Below are 23,319 nucleotides of genomic sequence, written 5' to 3' on the forward strand. Positions count from 1 at the left end.
GGGTCCGTGAGCCCATCTCGCTCGATCCCTAAACTACCTTGGCCATGCACAATGGGTCCACGAGTCTATCTCGCCTGATCCCTCGGCTGCACTCGACGCCTGGGTCCATGAGCTCATCTCACCTGATCCTTAAACTGCCTCAGCCACGCACGATGGGTCCACGAGTCCATCTCACTCGATCCCTTGGCTGCACCCGATGCCTGGGTCCACGAGCCCGTCTTGCCCGATCCCTAAACTGCCTCAGCCACGCATGATGTGTCCACGTGTCCATCTTGCCCGATCCCTCAGCTACGCCCGATACCTGGGTCCGCGAGCCTGTCTCGCTCGATCCCTAAACTACCTCGGCTACGCACGATGGGTCCGTGAGTCCATCTCGCTTGATCCCTCAGCTGCACCCAATGCCTAGGTCCATAAGCCCATCTCGCCTGATCCCTAAACTGTAGTGGCCACGCACGATGTGTCTGCATGTCCATCTCGCCTGATCCCTCGGCTGCGCTCGACGCCTAGGTCCACGAGCCCATCTCGCCCGATCCCTAAACTGCCTTGGCCATGCACGATGTGTCCATGTGTCCATCTCGCCCGATCCCTTGGCTACGCCCGACGCCAGGGTCCGTGAGCCTATCTCGCCCGATCCCTAAACTGCCTCGGCTACACACGATAGGTCCGTGAGTCTGTCTTGCTCGATCCCTTGGCTACGCCTGACGTCTGGGTCTACAAGCCTGTCTTGTCCGATCCCTAAACTACCTCGGCCGCGCACAACAGGTCCATGAGTCTGTCTCGCATGATCCCTCAGCTACGCCCAACGCCAGGGTCCGCAAGCCTGTCTCACCTGATCCCTAACACACATGCCCGCTGACAAAAACCCCAAAGACGATTCTACCTAAATCACCCAGGGGCTCGAGGGCTACACCCATGGGTATGCTTGCGTGTACCCACTGTCAAACAAACAAAAAAATCCCCCACCGAAAAGATGAAATACCCCCAAGATGATTCTACCCAAATCGCCCGAGGGCTCAGGGGCTACACCCGAGGGTGCACTCACGCGCACCCGCTGTCAAGATGAAAAATCCCCAGATGATTCTACCTGAATCGCCCGGGGCTCGGGGGCTCCTGTCGGGTTCATAAACCCAGAGTCTCTAATGGACATGCTCCTCAGTAAAAGCTCGGCCTAGTAGATGACATTGCAAACGACGCGCAACTCCTGGGCTGGCCCAAAAACCTAACAACAGGCCAGAAAATAGATCCAATCTCCGACCGGAAGGCCTGGCCGAGGAGGAACAGGGCTCGCTTCCGACTCCGGCTCGCCTCTTTGATCGGAAGGCCTGGCTAAGGAAAGAACAACGCTTGCTTTCAACTCCAGCCTGCCTCTCTGACCTGAAGCCCTAGCTGAGGGGGAACAACGCTCACTTCCGACTCCAGCTCACCTCTCCAACCAGAAGGCCTGGCCAACATCGCTTCTGACTCCGACCCACGTCTCCGACCAGGGATGTGCCGAAACTCTACAAACTTCTCTTCTCCGACTGGTGTAGTCAGAGCCGACAGGAACCAACCGATAGGACACTCAAGACAATCGCCCTGCAACCTTTCAGACATGTCAGAACCCAAACAGTGTTGAGGGCATCGACATTTGCCCTATAGTGTTGTGGGCGTCATCAATTCTGATACCAGGCTAGCACGATAAGGCACCCCACATGCATCTGGGCATCCACAGTGTTGTGGGCGCCAGCATTTACCATACCTTATGGAACACGGTAAAAACCTCCCACATGCATCTGGCATCAACAATGTTGTGGGCGCCTACAATCATCTTGTACCCAATGGCGTGGGCAACAAGACTTGGTACCTTACGTACTCCCTCTCTCTCTTTTGTAAAGCCATCCCCTTCATCTATAAAAGGAGATGCGCTCTCTCCCAATAAGGAGATCAACTCTCCAACAACTAAAACACACTCCAACGATCCGAACAACCAAGGATCCCAACAGAGCACACGCTCAAATACTTAGCATATGCAGGAGCTCTCGAATCTCTCGGCCCTTCGGTCTAGAGTCTGACCAGACCTCTTGCACCCCCATCTTTCTCCTTCTCGTTTATAACCCCACTGCAAACTTTGAGCACTTGGGCTCAGGAATAAAGTCACCGACCGACTCAAACTGGACGTAGGGCACGTTGCCTGAACCAGTATAAACCCTATGTCATTGAGTGCTAGGCCACATCCTATCACAACGTACAGTAAAACTACAAATATTTACGTGTTGGTCACTTTCTGCACTGACAGTTATATCACTTAGGGTTTAAAACAAATTTTTATTAAACAAAAATGCTATAGAACATGTATGTGATACTTAAATAAAGTTTGAAGTACAAACTTTGTAGATGACAATGAAATACTTGCGGTCGAAAAATGATATTACTAGCTAATATTTCCACTAGCTTAGAAATCACAATTGAAAACCAAATTCAGCTCAAAAACTTAGAATTTTTCAAGTTTGCCAACTATTAGACACTGCTATGTTTGGCAATTTGTTGTGAGAGATTGGGTTAAGGAGTATGGCAGTATTATGGGTTATGTTAGTAGCCTAATGTACCCTCTAAGGTATAGCAAAAGTGGTTTAGGGATTGGATCAATGGTTTAGACGTCTCGAATGCTTTAAAATTCGTGCGTGTCACTGTCTCGAGCGGTCTATCGCGGTGGGCGTGGTCACCGCGTGGCCACCCCGTGCGCACACATGGACGCTCATGCGCGCTGCCATGTGTGGCCGGCTGTGGCCGCCTCTAGCTTGTCTAGGTCTCTGTTGCCCCTGGCCCCGTAGCGCGGAGCCGCTGCTGCTACCGACTGCCCCGCACACGCCACGACGAAGCCATTGTTGATGCCATCAACTCGCTGTCGCATCTGCACTTCCACCCGTCTCGCGTCGTGACATTGCCGCTACCGATGCCACTGTGATGTTGTACTGCTACAGCTTGCCTTGTCCTAGTTCACACATGGGCTACCCCATGCCGTCGTCCCACCTTAATGGCGCTGTGGCCACGCCTGTCGTGCCCCACCTGCCTCTGGGTGCACGCATGTGATTTGGCCATAGTGTCGCATAGCCAGCATGTAGACGCCGCCTTAAGTCCGATCGGCCACATCCCGCTAAGGCGTGGACGAGCCGAACCCACTGCCGCGCTCACATCTCTGCCTTCACGCCCCCTCTCTAGCCGACCCCACCCCGCCTTGACTCGTGTCACGCTGAGCTCCAATTTTGGAATCTTGTCGCCGTTGTGCCATTAAGGCTCATCACCGCCCGCGTCGTGGCTAGTCTCCACCACTTCACCTCTCATCAATCCCTCTACAACGCTAGCTTGCATTGGCTTCCTCATCATTGTGCACACACTAGTCGCCACTCTAGTGCAACCTCCTTGCCGCTGATGAGGCCGTGCCTTTGTGGTCCGCCGTTCACCTTGCAGCGCGCACGTGGCCAGCCTCGCTCGGGTTGTCTCTGGGCAAGATGGCTTCTTGGTAAGGTCACTAGTGAGTTGTCGTTGCTCACCCGCTACCCTACCGCATCGATTATTGCTACGGCTCACCTGAACGTCGTCACCATTACCGCAGGGTGTCCATTATGGTGGAGAGGTACTTCTATGGCGTCCTGGCTTGTGGATAGGTCAGCGAGGGTCCCATGTGGCTGGCATAAGCGCTATTGCCACTGCTCACCACCCTAGAGCACGTGGTGAAGGTAGGGGGGCCTCGCTGATGTAAAGAGGAATAAAGTCCAAGGGTTCTTTTGCATAAGTGTTGTCTCTACGAATAGTAACATGGACTGTGGGTTGTTTTGTTCATAGTCTAGGTGCATTTTTGTTAATGTGCTAGCGTGCACGGGCTCCCCGCCGTGGGCCGCGCCTCGCCTGTAGGCTATAGTGTGCTCTCGCGCGCGCGTTGCGCCGCGTTGGCCCAAAATTAGTTTAGTTTTTTTGTGGAAAATAGAAATAGCTTTTCATTTGTATTTCTGAGTTGAACTTTGGTAAATCATATAAAATCATGTAGGTATCCAAAAATTGTGAAACCAATTTTGTTAAGTTCCTAAAATTGTACTCTATCTGTTAGTGTATTTAGTTCATATATATACTTGTTGATACCAGGAACTATTAAATCATTTGAGAGTGTTTAGTATTATTTAGATTAGTATTTGTAGGAATTTTTATGGTAAAATGGTAATAGCTTTGACCATGAAATTTTTACAATAGATTCATTGTATTATTATGTGCTCACTGTAATTTTTGTAGCTTTAGAATAGACTTAACATAATTTTAGTTAAATACTCTTTGTTTCAAATATACATTAAATCATTAGTAGAAATAGAGATATATCCTTCATTTGTAAAGCTAGGTGTTTGTTAGTTGAACCCAACACTTTACTTGATGAATATGATAGTTAGCTTAGTATCCTAATCATGAGAGCTAGTTTAGTAGTTTACCATGTGTATTCTTATTTAAGAAATTGTTGTTGCTGAAATGCTAAGTGTTGCATCATCATCGCATGCATGTAGAGAGCGAATTGGTGGAGATCGTGACCATCGGAGATCACAAGTTTGAGGAGGTGATTGAAGAGTATGAGGAGGAGATTCTCATGTAGGAAGAGGTCCTAGAGCCGCCACTGACTGACTGAGCCGACACCACGCCTGCCTAAGGCAAGCCCCGGTGCATAACCCTTATTTTGAATGATCACTAGATATATATATGTGATGTGCATTTATGTTATAGGATTTATATTGAAACTACATGCATAGATAAACCTACCCAGGAGTCCCACTAGCATAGGTCGAGTAGCTACAATGCTTAGGCTATCGGTAGCGTGAGTAACCTGCCGTTACTCGCAATAGGTGATTATTAATATTACTCTCATGATAAAATGGTGAAAGGAAATGGAGACTAGGTAGGGATATGGTATGGGTATTGGTCGGTATAAGAGGTTATGTTCCACGACCAATGGGGCATAGCTTGGTAACACTTTTTCCCTGTCCATGTCGGTTAAGGACCGGCCGTTGCATTGGGTTCTAGTCAAGTCATAGACTTATTATCCTGACCACATACTTATTTATGGGAGCAGGGAAGGCTCGTTGCTCTCTTGTCATGGGTTCTGGCTCTTTCTGGACTGACTAATTGGAGGCGGGGATGGTGGAGGTCTAAGCACCACACTGAATCCAGGACTCAGGTGTGGGGGTTTGGAGTCCAAGTTTGGATGGGGACCTAAACCCCTTGATAGGAGAGTGGTGGGTTGGTCTTGCTTGTGCCTGGGGTACAAACATGGCATGTGTTTTAGGGTACCTAGCTGGGCACATTAATTCATGAATCACCGGGTAATCCGGTATGACTTGTCTACAGTCTAGCACCGTAGTAAGAACTAGAAGATGAAAGATGGTGAATTGGATCTGTTTGCTCAACTCTTGCTTGAAAGTAGAACAGGTGCTTACATAGAATGGTTAGATAATGAACTAATCATGACTGCTAATAAGAAACATGCATAAGGATTCACTACTAGTTTGCTTTCCACAAAAAGGAAACCCAGCAAACCATAAAGCTTATCATATCCTTTGGAGTCGAGAAATTATTCCCACTAGTCGGGTAAGTCTTGCGAGTATATTGTGTACTCAGGGTTTATTTACTCCTATTATAGGTGTAGCTTGAAGAGTAGATGTTGTGTGGAGGATTCTTCTAGTGGGCACAGCCAGATCCTTGTATTCTACCATTAGAAGTTTATTGTAATTCCGTTGTTTAAAATTCCACACTCTAAAATTAGTATTATAATACTGTATTTCTAAGAACTCTTGTTGTATGAAATAGACTAAGTATTATAAACTCGTTCTCATTATTGGATCCTGGAGGAAAAACATGGATTTTTTAGTTCTCCCTTGGGGTGTGCTCGACGGAATCCATCTGATGTAGCTTGTTTTCGGGGCGCTTAGTGTCTGGTGGAAGACGAGCGCCTCCGGAAGCATGCTATTTCAAACAGTTCTACCACAGGTGGTATCAGAGCCAATAATGAGTCTAAACTCTTTTCCAAAACCTAAAATTTGACCAACAAAAGTTTTACGAAAAGTAGGATGCGATAAAATTATGTAAATAAGTATAAGCCCTAGCAATATGGTCTATCTAGGATAGCGGCACTGGTTTTATCTAATCAATCTTCTGTAGGTACACTAACTTACGCTGCGTAAGCATCGTTTAGCGTACGGAAAGTGAGTGTGCGATGTGTCAAAATTTTTTGCGAATGCCGCTATATTCCGGCTTGAGTGAACGGGTAGGCCGATGCATGCATCATGAAAATAGAATCTTGCTTAAACTAAACTTTTCCCCTACATGTATAATTTGGATTAGTGAATTGATAGGATAGCCTAAAAGAATGCTTTAATAAAAGTCTTATCATTTCTCTAAGTCTCTTGTTCCTAATCTGGAGGTGTCGGTGCGAAAAGTGACCAACTAGTAAATATTTGTCGTTTTGCCGTACATTGTGATCGGATGTGGCCTAGCACTCAATGACACAGGATTTATACTGGTTTAGGCATCGTGCCCTATGTCCAGTTCGAGTCGGTCGGTGACTTTATTCCTGAGCCCAGGTGCTTAAAGTTGTTGTGGGGTTATAAACGAGTGGGAGTAAGATGGAGGGTATCAGAGGTCTGGTCAGACTCTGGACCAAAGGGCCGAGAGTGATGAGATCTCCTACATGTGCTAAGTATTGGAACGTATGCTCTGTGTAGCTTTAGAATGTCTAAAGCTAGCAGAGAGTGTGTCAGAATGATCCGTTGATTGTTGATCGAATCGTCCTCTTTTTGGGAGAGGGCGCATCCCCTTTTATAGATGAAGGGGATGGCCGTACAAGTGAGAGAGAGGGAGTGTGTGCTACCTAGTCTTGTTGCCCATGCTGTTGGATACAAGATAGTTTGTTGGTGCCTACAATACTGTTGATGCCCTGATGCATGTGGTTGGTTCCATCATGTTCTTCTGGTATGGCAAATGTCAACGCATACCATACTGTAGGACAAATGTTGGTGCCCACAACACTATTCCTATCTAGACCTGTCTAGAAGGTTATAAAGTACCCTTCTAACATGACCTGACAGTACTGTCCTACAGTTGTATAAGGTATGGTCCTTAGTATTGCGGTTGACTTGAGCGCCCTGCTTTACTTGCTCCGCCCATTTCCTGGGTCCTCACCGAGCGGGCATCCCTGGTCGGTCGTTCCCTAGTTGGCTTCAACCGTGCCGGTTGAAGAAGAGTTATAAGCAGAGGTTTGATGTATTCCCGGTCGGAGATGTGGGTCGGAGTCAAAAGCGAGCGTCGCCCTCCCTAGCCAGGCCTTTCGGTCGGAGAAGTAGGTCAGAGTCGGAAGCGAGCACCGTCCCTTCTTGGCCAGGCCTCTTGGTCGGAGACTGGATCACTCTTCCGGCCTGTCGTTAGGCACTTGGGCCACCCCAGGAGCTACGCGTCATTCGCAACGTTGTCTGCTAGGTTGAGCTTTTGCTAGGAAGTAGGCCCATTAGGGACCCTGGGTTTATGAACCCGATAGGAGCCCCCAAGCCCCCAGGCGATTCGGGTGGAATCATCTAGGGGATTTTTCATTTTGTCAGTGGGTGCGCGCAAGCGCACCCGGTGGGTGTAGCCCCTGAGCCCCCGGGTGATTTAGGTAGAATCATCTAGGGGGTTTATCTTGCCAGCGGGTGCGTGCGAGCGCACCCGGTGGGTGTAGCCCCCGAGCCTACGTCCGACTGGTGAATCGGTTGGAGGCTGAATATCTTGGTACTCTTTCCTAGGGCCATAGATTCCTGTGTTTCTACCGTTCGGGTTGTTCGTCCGTGTTTGTCCCGGGCACGACCTACGCGGTCGGTTGATTTCCTGAGTCAGTGTCGGGTGACCTGAGCGGGCTCGATAGGGGATGGTCTAGTTTCATGCGTTACCCCCATCTATGGTTTCCACAACCGGAGGGGCTGAGCAAACGTCGCTTGCCTCGATGGCTCGAGTGATGCGCTTGGTGAGCTCACTAACAGGCACGTTCGAGCGGAATTTGGGTCAATCATTCATGACGGGGTCGACATAGCCCTCATGTGGCATTCCACTGCTCCTTAACCCACCTCTCGGTAGATGCCCAGGTCATTCCGGAGATCAACTCAGGTGGCCCGCTAGCCTCCCCTCGATGGAGATTCTATGGGCATGGCTCGAGGTTAGGATCGAACGAGAAGGTTGAGATGACCCTATCTGCTTCTGAGCATACCGGGCGAGGGCCACTGGGGCTCATCTATGTTTTCTCCCCTAGCTCTGTTTGATGTGAGGCGGCCTCGAGCCCTCCATGGGTAGGCCTTTGAACCCCGGTCGGTCATTGCTCATGTTGAATGAGGCAACTACCGCTTTAGGACGCAACACGAAGCATTGTGATGCATTAACTGCATATGCGATGCTTTGGATGTATGGGATGAATGAATGATTGTATGAATAAATGTATGAATGCGTGCATGAGAATGGATGAATGAATGATCATGCATCAGAAAATAAAGTAAGAGGGTTTGGTAGAGTTACCTTGATGACTCGAGTGACAGGTTTGAGGAGTTTTATCGGATATGTCCGAATGGGATCCGTGTTCATCGTTCGTGATGGAGATGGCATGGCCCACATGGGGCATCCCACTGCTCCTTACCTATCTCTCGGCAGTCGCCTAAGCCATCCGATCGACTCAGGAAGCCCGTTGGTCTCCCCTCGATAGAGATCCCATCGTTGGGCCCTTCCAAGTCTGGCTTGGGAAGGTGGAGGGCTATTTGCGTGCTGTTGCGCCTTGTTTCCTATGCTCGGTGTGCAGTAGTGGTGGGCCATGCCCAGGCGATGTCCCATCTAACCAGGCGATGTTTCATCAGGCAAGGCACGTTCCATCAGTTAGGACGCGTCCCACCGCATCCCATTCGCATTGAATGGGGGAAGGGGGAGGGTTTTTTGCCCCAATCCTTTGCCTTTCTCCAACTATCATGTCTCCTCCTTAAATAGGGGAAGGGAGAGGGTTTTTGTCCCAATCCTTTGTCTATTCTCCAACTGCTACTCCCCCTCCTTCTTCCTTTTCACCTAGCATGTTCGTGTGCCACGGTGGTTCCTAAGTGAGAGAGGGTAAAGCGAGGGAGAGGAGAACTCACAGATCCGTTCATGAGTCCGAAGCATGATGTTGAGCTAGAGGCCATCCAATGTGGACGAGGCAGTGCTGGCCGCCTTCGCCGAGAAGGGGCTACTCTCGCCAAAGGAGGTGGCGCACTAGAGGGCTCCTGCGGGGGAGGCTTTTCCATGACCTCAGGCCGATGAGGTTGTCTCCTTCCTTGCCTTCCATGAGCATGGGCTAGGATACCCCACGCACTGGTTCCTACATGGGCTCCTTAATGAGTGGGGCCTGGAGCTGCAGCACCTCAATCCAACTAGCATGTTGTACATCACCAATTTTGTCACCGTCTATGAGACCTTCCTCGGGATGGAGTCGCATGTGAACCTCTTTCAATGGATCTTCACCAGGCGAGCTTTGTCAGAGGGGAAGCCGCTAAAGATCGCACCAATGGGGGGTTTTGCCCTGCAAATGAAGTCGAGGCTGTCGGGCTCCTACCCCGCGTACTCCCCCTATGACTCCAATCGGGGGTGGCATTGGGAGTGGTTCTATATTAGGAACCCGGCAGAGGCACCATTCCTGCTGTTCACCGAAAGAAGGCCAGAGAGGTGGGAGAGTTGGTGGGGGGACTCGCCAGTCGGCAAAACAAGATGGAGGTCATTGAGGTGGAGCTCTAGAAGCTAGTGCAACACGGCCTCGATGGGATGCGGGTGTTCCACACCTTCTTCCGCTATTGAGTCGCCTCGCTAGCAGAGAGGAGGCGACCGATGTGGAACTACTTGGGCCCAACAGATCTCGACTGTGTGTTGTCGGAGGAGTTGGCGAAGGACAAGGTCTAGAGTTGGCTCGACCGGGTGCTGCAGCTGAGGGCTAAGGAGTCCCTTGAAGGAAAGCCCAGACCCCTCCATGCCACGAAGCTATCCACTCTGGTACGCTCCCCTCCCATGGATGACGTCAGCTGTCGGTGCGAAAAGTGACCAACTAGTAAATATTTGTCATTTTGCCGTATGTTGTGATCGGATGTGGCCTAGCACTCAATGACACAGGATTTATTCTGGTTCAGGCAACGTGCCCTATGTCCAGTTCGAGTCGGTCGATGACTTTATTCCTGAGCCCAGGTGCTCAAAGTTTGTTGTGGGGTTACAAATGAGTGGGAGTAAGATGGGGGTATTAGAGGTCCGGTCAGACTTTGGATGCCCTAATACATGTGGTTGGTTCCATCGTGTTCTTCTAGTATGGCAAATGTCGGCGCCTACCGTACTGTAGGACAAATGTCAGTGCCCACAATACTATTCCTATTCTGACATGTCTAAAAGGTTATAAAGTACCCTTTTGACATGACCTGATAGTACAATCCTATAGTTGTGCCGGGTATGGTCCTCAGTATTGTGGTTCACTTGAGCGCCCTGCTTTACTTGCTCCGCCCGTTTCCTAGGTCCTCACCGAGCGGGCATCCCCGGTCAGTTGTTCCCCAGTTGGCTCCGACCACGCCGGTCGGAGAAGAGCTATATGCAGAGGTTCGGTGTATTCCCGGTCGGAGACGTGGGTCGAATTCAGAAGCGAGCGTCACCCTCCCTGGCCAGGCCTTTCGGTCAGAGAAGCGGGTCGGAGTCAGAAGTGAGCACCGTCCCTTCTTGGCCAGGCCTCCTGGTCGGAGACTAGATCGCTCTTCTGGCCTATCGTTAGGCACTTGGGCCACCCCAGGAGCTGCACATCATTCACAACGTTTTCTACTGGGCCGAGCTTTTGCTGGGAAGCGGGCCCATTAGGGACCCTAGGTTTCTGAACCCAATAGGAGGGTTGTTCCTATCTGTTTATAGATGAACCTGAGGTCTGGTCGCGGGAGTACCAGCGCTGGGGTGGACCCAGGTGATAACGGTTGCGGTGAGGGAATTGGCAACACCAACGGGGAGAGCCACAAGGCCCCACTTCTAGCTCCTCCTCCTCCACCACCGCAACCTCCGATGACCCATGCAGAGATGATGGTAGAAATGCTGGCTGCTCAGTGCGAGTCCGCCCGTGCCTTGGAGATGCTAGCCCAGGTGATTGGTGGCTTTGCCTGTGGGGGGCCACGGAGGCAATGGTAGGAACGGGAGTGGTGCTCGTGGTCCCGAGGGGCCCTGTTCTTACAAGGATTTCTTGAAGACACACCCACCCATGTTCACGCCGACTGCTGAGCCTCTAGATGCAGAGTATTGGCTTCGTATTCTGGAGCATAAATTTCTGTTACTCACTATAACTGAGGAGCAGAAGGTGCACTTTGTAGCGCAGCAGCTGTTGGGTTCTACTAGTGCATGGTGGGACACGTTCAATGCCATGTAGCCAGTGGACCACCGTGTGACTTGGCAGGAGTTTACCGCTGCTTTCAGAGAGTACTACATTCCTGTTGGTGTGCTGAACAGGAAGTTAACGGAGTTCCTAGACCTAAAGCAAGGGAGCACATCTGTGATGGATTATGTGAACAAGTTCAACCATCTGTCATAGTATGCTAGGATCCACGTCGATACTGATGAGAAGAAAAGGGGTCATTTCTATCGCGGCCTCTCTTGTAGTATGCAGAAGGAGCTGTACACAGTGAACTACCAGACTTTTGGTGCTATGATGAATGCTGCTATTGCCATAGAGGGACTTCAACGTGACTCTCAGGCTGAGTGGAAGCGCAAGCGGGTGATTACTAGGTCTTCCAGTCACCCCTAGGCTCAGAAGGTATAGGTTGTCAGGTGGGTGCCCTATCAGTCGTTGGGTGGGCAGTCGTTCTATCAGCCTCAACAGACCTACCAGGCACCTCCCACTCAGTACCGTGCACCTACTCAGCAGGTGCAACAACAATAGCCCCAGGGACAGCAAGTTCTGCCTCATTAGGGGCAGGGGAACAAGCTTGGTGCTTGTTTCAAGTGTGGCAAGGAAGGCCACTATGCTCGAGAGTGTCCACAAAACCAGCTTGTGCAGTCTTCCCAGCCTTCAGCCAACTCTCGTTTGGTCAAGCGGACGATTATCAAGAAGAAGGTGCCCGTAAGCCGCTCTGGGCAAGTTAACTTCAATGAGGCTGAGGAGATCTTGCAGAATGAACCGGTGATGGTTGGTATGTTTACCATTGATTCACACCCAGTATATGTGCTGTTTGATTCTGGTGCATCACATTTATTCATGAGCATGGGGTTTGCATAGCGGCACAATATATCTCTTATGGCTATTCCTATTTCCTATAGAATTAGTACTTCGGGTGTGCAGTTGTGCGTTAATACTCGAACGGACATAGTTAGATTAGTGCTAGCCACTCACACTTACCATCTTTAGTTCATGGTGCTGCCTGGGCAAGGCATTGATGCAATTCTGGGCATGAACTGGTTGCGAGTTTATGGGGTAGTCTTGGACCTTAAGCAGAGAGTTGTTGAGTTATGGCTTCCTTCTTCCGATGATAGGATGTCTCTTCTTATGCCCTCAGATCCAGCCTTACCAGTTGCTGCTCATGTTGAAGCTTCTCCTGATCTTGCCTCTATTCCTGTGGTCTGTGAGTTTCCGGATGTCTTTCCTCAAGATCTACCTAGGTTGCCACCGGATAGAGAGGTGGAGTTTTCTATTGAGTTAGAACCTAGCACTGCTCCTATTTCACGGTGTCCCTACCACATGGCTCGTAAAGAACTAGCAGAAATGAAGAAGCAGTTAGAGGAATTATTGGAGAAGGGTTTTATCCATCCTAGTTCTTCACCATGGGGTTGTCTAGCTATTTTTGTGAAGAAGAAGGACGGTACTCTATGGATGTGTGTGGATTACCGCCCTCTCAATGCGATAACCATTAAGAACAAGTATCCTTTACCTCGTATTGATACTTTGTTCGATCAGTTGGCTGGTGCTAAGGTGTTTTCAAAGATTGATCTTCGTTCTGGGTATCATCAAATTAAGATCCGGCCACAAGATATACCAATGACAACTTTCTCTATTAGGTATGGGTTGTATGAATACCTAGTCATGTCTTTTGGTCTCACCAATGCTCCTGCATTCTTTATGTATCTCATGAATTTAGTCTTCATGCTAGAGCTGGATAAGTTTGTAGTGGTGTTCATTGATGATATTTTGATATACTCCAAGAACAATGAAGAGCATGCACAACATCTTCGGATAGTACTGACTCGATTAAGGGAACACAAGCTGTATGCTAAATTCAGCAAGTGTGAGTTTTGGATAGATCGAGTGTAGTTTTTGGGACATGTTCTGACACCTGAAGGTATCTCTATAGACCCAAGCAAGGTGCAGGATGTGTTAAATTAGAAATCTCCCAAGTTAGTGCATTAGATTCGTCAGTTCCTTGGTCTTGCTGGTTATTATCGGTGCTTCATTCCTGATTTCTCCAAAATAGCTCAGCCGATGACCAAGCTACTCCAGAAAGATGTCAAGTTTGTATGGAGTCCGGCTTGTGAATAAGCTTTCCAAGCCCTGAAGAAATTTCTTACCACTGCTCCTGTTCTTGCTCAACCAGATATTGACAGGCCATTTGATGTGTATTGTGATGCCTCAAGGATTGGACTAGGATGCGTGCTTATGCAGAATGGATGTGTGATAGCTTATGCTTCACGCCAGCTAAAAAAGCACGAGGTGAATTATCCCACCCATGATCTAGAGCTGGCTGCTGTGTTGCACGCTCTAAAAATTTAGAGGCATTATTTGTTGGGAAATAAAGTACACATTTTTATGGATCACAAGAGCCTCAAATATATTTTCACTCAGTCTGAGCTGAACATAAGGCAATGGAGATGGCTGGAGCTAATCAAGAATTATAATTTAGAGGTTCATTACCATTCTAGAAAAGCTAATGTGGTAGCTGATGCTTTGAGCCGGAAGTCGTATCAAGTTGAAGAAGCACCTTTGCCTCTCAACCATGCTGAGGTGCTAGCCCATATTGCTCTAGTCTCAGATTTACTTGAGCAAATTATTATAGAGCAAAGACAAGACACTTCAGAAATTCCTCACATCAAGAAGTTAATTGCTGAAGGGCATGGTCCTCATTTTAGTATTGATGATCAAGGTGTAGTGAGGTTCAAGAATAGATTGGTGGTTCCGTCAAGTGAGGAGCTTAGAAGAAAGGTTTAGGATGAAGCTCACAATTCCAAGTTGTCCATCCATCCAGGAAGTAACAAGATGTACCATGATTTGCGCCACTTGTATTGGTGGTCCAATATGAAGCAGGATATCACCAAGTACGTCGTGGAGTGCGACACTTGTGGAAGAGTTAAGGCAGACCATATGCGTACCTCGGGATTTTTGCAGCCTTTGCCTATCCCTGTTTGGAAATGGGAAGATAATTCCATGGACTTTATTGTGGGTTTACCCCGCACGTCCAAGGGGTCTGACTATATTTGGGTCATTGTGGATCGCCTTACCAAGTCCGCTCATTTTCTCCCGGTGGATGCTAGATATTCAGCCAAGAAGTATGCCAAGTTGTTTTTTGACTGAATTGTGACCCTGAATGGAGTTTCTCTTACTATCATCTCTGATAGAGGGTCAGTCTTTATCTCTCATTTCTGGGAGCAACTTCAGCAATGTCTTAGTACTAGTCTCCTCAGAAGTTCAGCTTATCATCCACAAACTGACAGCCAAACAGAAAGGGTAAATCAAGTACTTGAGGATATGTTGAGAGCTTGTGCCATTTCTTTTCCTGAGAAGTGGGACGAATGCTTGAACTTAGCTGAGTTTTCTTACAACAATAGCTATCAAGAAAGCATTCGAATGGCACCATTTGAGGCCCTATATGGCAAGAAATGTAGAACACCACTTAACTGGTTGAAGTGGGAGACCGTGGATATTTTGGGCCTGATGTTATCAAAGAAGCTCGAGAGCAAGTCAGTATTATTTAGAGCCATTTGAAGGTAGCTCAAAGTCGTCAGAAAACTTATGTGGACAAGAGAAGAAGGCCCTTGCAATTTGAAGTGGATGACTATGTGTATCTCAAAGTGTCTCCCATGAGAGGTGTGCATCGATTTGGTGTCCGTGGGAAGTTAGCTCCTCGTAATGTTGGGCCTTATAAGGTCTTGGAGCGATGTGGTCCGGTTGCTTAGCGTCTCCAACTCCTGGATATTTTGTCAATAGTGCATAATGTCTTCCATGCTTCCCCTTTAAAGAAATGTTTGCGCGTCCCCGATGAAGCTATGGAAATTGAAGGTCTTCCCCTTCAGCCTGACTTGTCGTATATTGAGCATCCTGTCAAGATCTTGGATGAAAGAGAAAGAGTGACTAAAAATAGTGTGGTGAAGTTTTACAAAGTTTAGTGGCAAAATCACTCAGAGGACGAAGCAACGTGGGAGCAAGAAAGTTATATCTTGAAGCATTATCCCCACCTTCTTTCTAGTTCATCGAGGTAATTGTTTAAATCGGAATGTATTTCTTATCTCTTTTCCCACACTAGGCACATGAAATCTTAGGACGAGATTTTATTTAAGGGGGATAGATTTGTAACACCCTCGGTGTTACACTATAAATCATTTACTAAAACATGTCATGAGCATCATGTTTATGTGTTAATGCATGTAATAAAGTGTGTAGATCAATTTCCGTAACTCAAAACGATCGACAGAAATACAAAACAAAAGTTGATTCGATAGTTATGTTATATCACTTAGGGTTTAAAACAAATTTTTATTAAACAAAAATGCTATAGAACATGTATGTGATACTTAAATAAAGTTTGAAGTACAAACTTTGTAGATGACAAGAAAATACTTGTGGTCAAAAATGATATTACTAGCTAATATTTCCACTAGCTTAGAAATCGCAATTGAAAACCAAATTTAGCCCAAAAACTTAGAATTTTTCAAGTCTGCCAACTGTTAGACACTGCTATGTTTGGCAATTTGTTGTGAGAGATTGGGTTAAGCAGTAGGGCAGTATTATGGCTTGTGTTAGTAGCCTAATGTACCCTCTAAGGTATAGCAAAAGTGGTTGAGGGATTAGATCAACGGTTTAGATGTCTCAAACGCTTTAAAATTCGTGCGTGTCACTGTCTCGAGCGATCTGTCGCCGTGGGTGCGGTCACCGCATGGCCACCCCACGTGCGCTGCCACGTGCGGCTAGCCATGGCCACCGCTGGCCCTACCATGCAGAGCTGCTACAACTGCCGACTGCCCCACACGCACCACGACGAAGCTGCTATCGGCGCCATCAACTCGCCATCGCATCCACACTGCCACCTGTCTTGCGTCGCGATGCTGCCGCTACCGACGCCACTGTGATGCTGTACTGCTACCGCTTGCCTTGTCCAAGTTCGCATGTGGGCTGCCCCACGCCGTCATCCCGCCTTAATGGCGCTGCGGCCGTGCCTGCCGCGCCCCACCTGCCTTTGCGCATGCACACATGGTTTGGCTGCAGTGTCGCGTAGCGGGCGCATAGACGCCGCCTTAATTCTAGTTGACCATGTCCCGCCAAGGCGTGGACGAGCCGAACCCACTGCCGCACCCGTCTCTCTCTCCCTCTGCTTTCCGCCGTCATCATGTCACGTCGCGGTGAAGCCTGAGAGTGAGCAAATCTCATCAATTCCTCATGCTCGCGTCTCTACCTTCATGCCCCCTCTCTAGCCGACCCCACCCCACCTTAACTCGCGTCACGCTGAGCTCCAATTTTGGAATCTTGCCACCATCGTGCCGTTAAGGCCCGACACCGCCCGTGTCATGGCTAGTCTCCACCACTTCACCTCTCATCAATCCCTCTGCACCGCTAGCTCGCCTTGGCTTCCTCATCATTGTGCGCACGCTAGTCGCCACTCTAGTGCCACCTCCTCACCGCTGACACGGTCGTGCCTTTGTGGTCCAACGTTCACCTTACAGCGCGCACATGGCTAGCCTCGCTAGGGTCGTCTTCGGCCGAGCTGGCTTCTTGGTAAGGTCACTGGTGAGTTGTCGTTGCTCACCCGCTACCCTACCGTCTTGATTGATGCTACGGCTCACCTAAACACCATCGCCATTGCCGTAGGGTGTCCACCATCGTGGAGAGGTACTTCTATGGTGTCCCGGCTTGTGCAACCACCATCCATCATCTCACGTTGAACCCTAGGTGAGCGTCGGCCTCGTAGATAGGTTAGCGGGGGTCCCATGTGGCCGGCGTAAGCGCTAGTGCCACTGCTTGCCATGCCAGAGCACGCGGGAAAGGCCGGGGGCCTCGCCGTTGTAAAGAGGAGAAAGGTCCGAGGGTTCTTTTGCATAAGTGTTGTCTTTAGGAATAGTAACGTGGACTACGGGTTATTTTGTTCATAGTCCAGGGGCATTTTTGTTAATGTGCCAGCGTGCGCGGGATCCCCGCCACGGGCCTCCTCCGCGCATGGGCCATGCATCGCCTGTGGGCCACCGCGCGCGCGCGTTGCGCCGCATGGGCCGTGTTGGGACGAAATCAGTTTTGCCTTTTCGTGGAAAATAGAAATAGCTTTTCATTTGTATTTCTCAGCTGAACTTTGGTAAATCATATAAAATCATGTAGGTATCCAAACATTGTGAAACCAATTTTGTTAAGTTCCTAAAATTGTACTCTATCTATTAGTGTATTTAGTTCATATATATACTTGTTGATACCAGGAACTATTAAATCATTTGAGAGTGTTTAGTATTATTTATATTAGTATTTGTAGAAATTTTTGTGGCAAATTGGTAATAGCTTTGACCATGAAATTTTTATAATAGATTCATTGTATTATTATGTGCTCACTGTAATTTTTGTAGCTTTAGAATAGACTTAACATAAGGGTAGTTAAATGCTCTTTGTTTCAAATATACATTAAATCATTAGTAGAAATAGAGATATATCCTTCATTTGTAAAGCTAGGTGTTTGTTAGTTGAACCTAACACTTTACTTGATGAAGATGATAGTTCGCTTAGTATCCTAGTCACTAGAGCTGGCTTAGTAGTTTACCATGTGTATTCTTATTTAAGAAATTGTTGTTGCCGAAATGCTAAGTGTTGCATCATCATCGCATGCATGTAGAGAACGAATTGGTGGAGATCGTGACCATCGGAGATCACAAGTTTGAGGAGGTGATTGAAGAGTACGAGGAGGAGATTCTCATACAGGAGGAGGTCCCAGAGCCGCCACTGACTGACTGAGCCAACACCACGCCTGCCCAAGGCAAGCCCCGGTGCACAATCCTTATTTTAAATGATAACTATATATATATATATATATATATATATATATATATATATATATATATATGTGTGTGTGTGTGTGTGTGTGTGTGTGTGTGTGTGTGTGTGTGTGTGATGTGCATTTACGTTACAGGATTTATATTGAAACTACATGCATAGATAAACCTACCCAGGAGTCCTACTAGCATAGGTCGAGTAGCTGCAATGCTTAGTCTATCGGTAGCGCGAGTAACCTGTCGTTACTCGCAATAGGTGATTATTAATATTACTCTCATGATAAAATGGTAAAAGGAAATGGAGACCGGACAGGGATATGGTACGGGTATTGGTGGGTGTAAGAGGTTGTGTCCCGCGGCCAACGGGGTATAGCTTGGCAACACTGTTTTCCCTATCCGTGTCGGTTAAGGACCGGCCATTGCATTGGGTTCTAGTCAAGTCACAGACTTATTATCCTGAGCACATACTTGTTTATGAGAGCAGGGAAGGCTTGTTGCTCTCTTGTCATGGGTTCTGGCTCTTTTCGGACCGACTGATTGGAGGCGGGGATGGTGGAGGTCTAAGCACCACACTGAGTCTGGGACTCAGGTGTGGGGGCTTGGAGTCCAAGTTTGGACGGGGACCTGGACCCCTTGACAGGAGAGTGGTGGGTTGGTCTTGCTTGTGCATGGGGTACAAGCGGGGCGTGTGTTTCGGGGTACCCAGCTAGGCACATTGATTCGTGAATCGCTGGGTAATCCAATATTACTTGTATATAGTCTAGCACCGTAGTAAGAACTGGAAGATGAAAGATGGTGAATTGGATCTGTTTGCTCAACTCTTGCTTGAAAGTAGAACAGGTACTTACATAGAATGGTTAGATAATGAACTAATCATGACTGCTAATAAGAAAAATACATAATGATTCACTACTAGTATTGCTTTCCGCAAAAAGGAAACCCAGCAAACCATAAAGCTTATCATATCCTTTGAAGTCGGGAAATTATTTCCACTAGTCGGATAAGTCTTGCGAGTATATTGTGTACTCATGGTTTAATTACCCCTATTGCAGGTGCAGCTTGAAGAGTAGCTGTTGTGTGGAGGATTCTTGTGGTGGGCACAGCCGGATCCTTGTATTCTACCGTTAGATGTTTATTGTAATTCCGCTATTTAAAATTCCGTACTCTGAACTAAGTATTGTAATAATATATTTTTAAGAACTCTTGTTGTATGAAATGGACTAAGTATTGTAAACTCGTTCTCATTATTGGATCCTGAAGGAAAAACGTGGATTTTCGAGTTCTCCCTTGGGGTGTGCTCGACGGAATCCGTCCGATATAGCTTGTTTTCGAGGCGCTTAGTGTCTGGTGGAAGACGAGCGCCTCCGGAAGCGTGCTATTTCGGACGGTTCTGTCACATCTTTGTCCCTTGTGTCCTCATTGAGTTAGAGGCTTAGAGTAATGCACGTCTAACAACGATACGGAGTCTGATTCCAAGATGCATCGAGCAATAGTATAGAGCCTGATTCCAAGACATATTAGAATATATGACACGATTATTGAATCAATCTCTGAGATGCAAATCATCCGAGTGTCTAGATGACAGCGCAATAATTTGTATGTTCCTTACAACGCACGTGCACAAGTGGTCAGTGCCAATTGTGCGGCTAGTATTGTTGTTTTACGTAATACGACTTGATATATATTGTTCATGTTACCAATGAAAAGTAGAGGGGTACGATATTTAACCGATGGAAAGTAGAGGGACCTTGAATTTCCGGTCTTGGGAAGATAGAGATCGAGCAAACTACATATTTAACCGATGAAAAGTATATCTTAGGTTACCACACGTGTAGAGGGATACGATAAGCGTATTCAACTCGATCATTGGAAAGCCCTAAAATTTTTGTTGCAAGTAGAATGGGAAAAGAGCAAACAAAGAACTAGAGCAAATGCTCAAGAACACGCTATTTAAACCGAGGTTCGACCACACCACCAAGGCGTGCATATGCCCGTATTATTGAGGAGAACACAAAGGTCTTAAGCCTCTTTCAACCCCCTCTCTTGTCAAGGCGATCACGAAGATCAAGCCTAGCACAATCCACTAGAAAAGATGGGTAACACAAACATCCTAGAGCTACAACATACAAGTTGGGAGCTTCACGAGCAACACCTAGCCACAACGAAAAAAATATAAATGTGCTTGATTCTACTTCTATTCCTGATTGGTGTAAAGATATGCCATACAAGTGCTATCTGCATAGAATTATCAATTTCCAAGGATTATATACTTGCAATGGAAGTGCAGACCCCTATACGTCTCGTCGATGTCTTTCAGTGGAAACATATACTCCCAAGTGGCATAGAAGACGGGTAACTTCATTTGAACCACACACACATATATGGTGTAATAAGTTAATTATATGTTTAGGGTTAAATAGTTGACTCTTTATTTTGCTATAGGAATTTATCTGCCTTCACTGTTCTGCAGTTCATGTCCGTGCGGAACAATGGACAACTCATGCCAATTTGTACAGTGAGTACAATACTTTATGTTCATGGTCACGTGTAATTCCAACTTATTACATATGTTTGTCATCTGCGCATGATGACCGAAGACTAGAAAACAGCTTTGTGACCGACCTATTGGCGTATGATGGGAATTCACGACGGTGTATAGCTCCTGTATCCGTATGATAATATCTTAGCTACATCACGGGCAAAAATATAATAAAAGAGATAGTTGTGGAGAATTTGTCTATCATGCACTTGTTTTGACATTGTTACTAAATTGGCACTTATTTATTTCAATGTGGCTTAGAATAGTATGTTGTTAAGCCAAGTTAAGATTTATTTGTCTGTTGAATTCGACCCACTATTTTTTTCATACTCTTGTTGCACGAAACTATTGAGGCTCCTAACCCACTTTTTTCTACTCTTGTTGTGTTGAATTGCGTTAAAAATTTTGAAATTGTGAAACTGGGCAAAGATAAGAAATTTTTCGGTGGGGGTCAAAATTTTCGAGCTATGGGAATTTTTGAAACTGTGCATGAAGTCTGTGAGAGAAAAAGCGTTAGGTCTCGGAAATTCCGTCACGAATTTGCGGTATTAGAATTAAGACAGAGCATCCTTGGTCCGAAATTTTCTCTGAAATTCTGACGGTAGCAATTTCAGGCTGTGACCGGAATTTGATACCACAGATAGAAAACACTCATTTTGTAAAACTTTTAGTCAACTTGTGTTTTGTCTAGGTGTTTTGTTGGACTTTTGAACACGTAGGCACTTGCTAGTAATTAGTTTTGGATTTCCCTTTATAGTATGCATATATGGCACACCTATTACAGAAATTAAATTCAAAACATGCTACCCATGCAATTGCGCTGCACTACGCCAGATTCTTACTGTAGGAACGGGGGCATTTTTACTGTAGGAGCGGCTGGGGTTGGGAGCGCCCCTACAGTGGGCGTCCTCGGGCACCAGCAGCCCCTACAGATGGCACTGTAGGGGCGGCAGGTAACCTGAGCCGCCCCTACAGTTGGGCTGATCTGTAGGGGCGGCTCAATCACCAGCCGCCCCTGCAGTGCCCATTTGTCGTTTTTCAAAATTTCAAATTTGAAAGGTTCAAATTTTATTAAATGATAAGATGACTAAAATAAAAGTTGTAGATATTAATGAGTTGAACAACTTTGGTATTCATCACTTTTTATGTTGAAATCATTTTGGGTCTCAAATTTTGGTTCGAACTTGTCATTTTTTAAAATTTAAAATTTGAAAGGTTAAAATTTAGTCAAATGACAAGATAACCAAAATAAAAGTTGTAGATCTTGATGAGTTGAACAACTTTTGTATTCATCACTTTTACATCTGAAATCATTTAGGGTTCGAAAAATTGGTTTGAACTTGTCAAATTTCAAATTTCAAATTTTAAAATGTGTAAAACATTGTCACATCCAAGTTTGATCAAACTTAAATGCTGAAGCAAGATTTTAGAAATTTTTAGGAAAAAAATCATCACATTTGGAGTTAATATGAGAAAAAACAACTAGTTATAAAGTTTACCCACAAATTAAAAAGAGAAATCACATTGTTCTAGATGATCCTTACATGATCATAGTGAACAGTGTGATTTCTTTTTTTAATCCGTGGGCCAACTTTGTAACTAGTTTTTGCTTCCTCATACTAACTCCAAATCTGATGATTTTTTTCTCTAAAATTTTCTAAAATCATGCTCTATTAATTTATTTTGTTGGTTTTGTCAATATATACATATGAAAAGTTTGAGCAATTTAAATTTTGAATTTCAAAAAAATGCAACTTCAGACAAGATTTTGGTACCCCAAATGATTTCAGCTGAAAAAGTGATAAATACCAAAGTTGAATAACTCATCAAGATCTACAACTTTTGTATTGATCATTTCCTCATATGATAAAGTGGTAATACCATTGTTCACAAATGTGACACATCTCTTATAAGGTTTTATAAACTATACAAGACATGTGTAAGATTAGTGAACAATGTGTGCTAAGAATTTATTAAATAAATAAATGACCAAAATAAAAGTTGTAGATATTCATGAGTTGAACAACTTTGGTATTCATCACTTTTTATGTTGAAATCAATTTGGGTCTCAAATTTTGGTTCGAACTTGTCGTTTTTCAAAATTTCAAATTTGAAAGGTTCAAATTTTATGAAATGACAAGATGACTAAAATAAGAGTTGTAGATATTAATGAGTTGAACAACTTTGGTATTCACCACTTTTTATGTTGAAATCATTTTGGGTCTCAAATTTTGGTTCGAACTTGTCATTGTTCAAAATTTCAAATTTGAAAGGTTTAAATTTAGTCAAATGATAATATAACCAAAATAAAAGTTGTTTATCTTGATGAGTTGAACAACTTTTGTATTCATCACTTTTACATCTAAAATCATTTAGGGTTTTAAAATTGGGTTTGAACTTGTCAAATTTCAAATTTCAAATTTTAAAATATGTAAAACATTGTCACATCCAAGTTTGATCAAACTTAAATGCTGAAGCAAGATTTTAGAAATTTTTAGGAAAAAAAACCATCACATTTGGAGTTAGTACGAGGGAGAACAACTAGTTACAAAGTT

This window comes from Miscanthus floridulus, chromosome 6 (genome assembly GCF_019320115.1).
Source record: "Miscanthus floridulus cultivar M001 chromosome 6, ASM1932011v1, whole genome shotgun sequence".
NCBI classification, from domain to species: Eukaryota; Viridiplantae; Streptophyta; class Magnoliopsida; order Poales; family Poaceae; genus Miscanthus; species Miscanthus floridulus.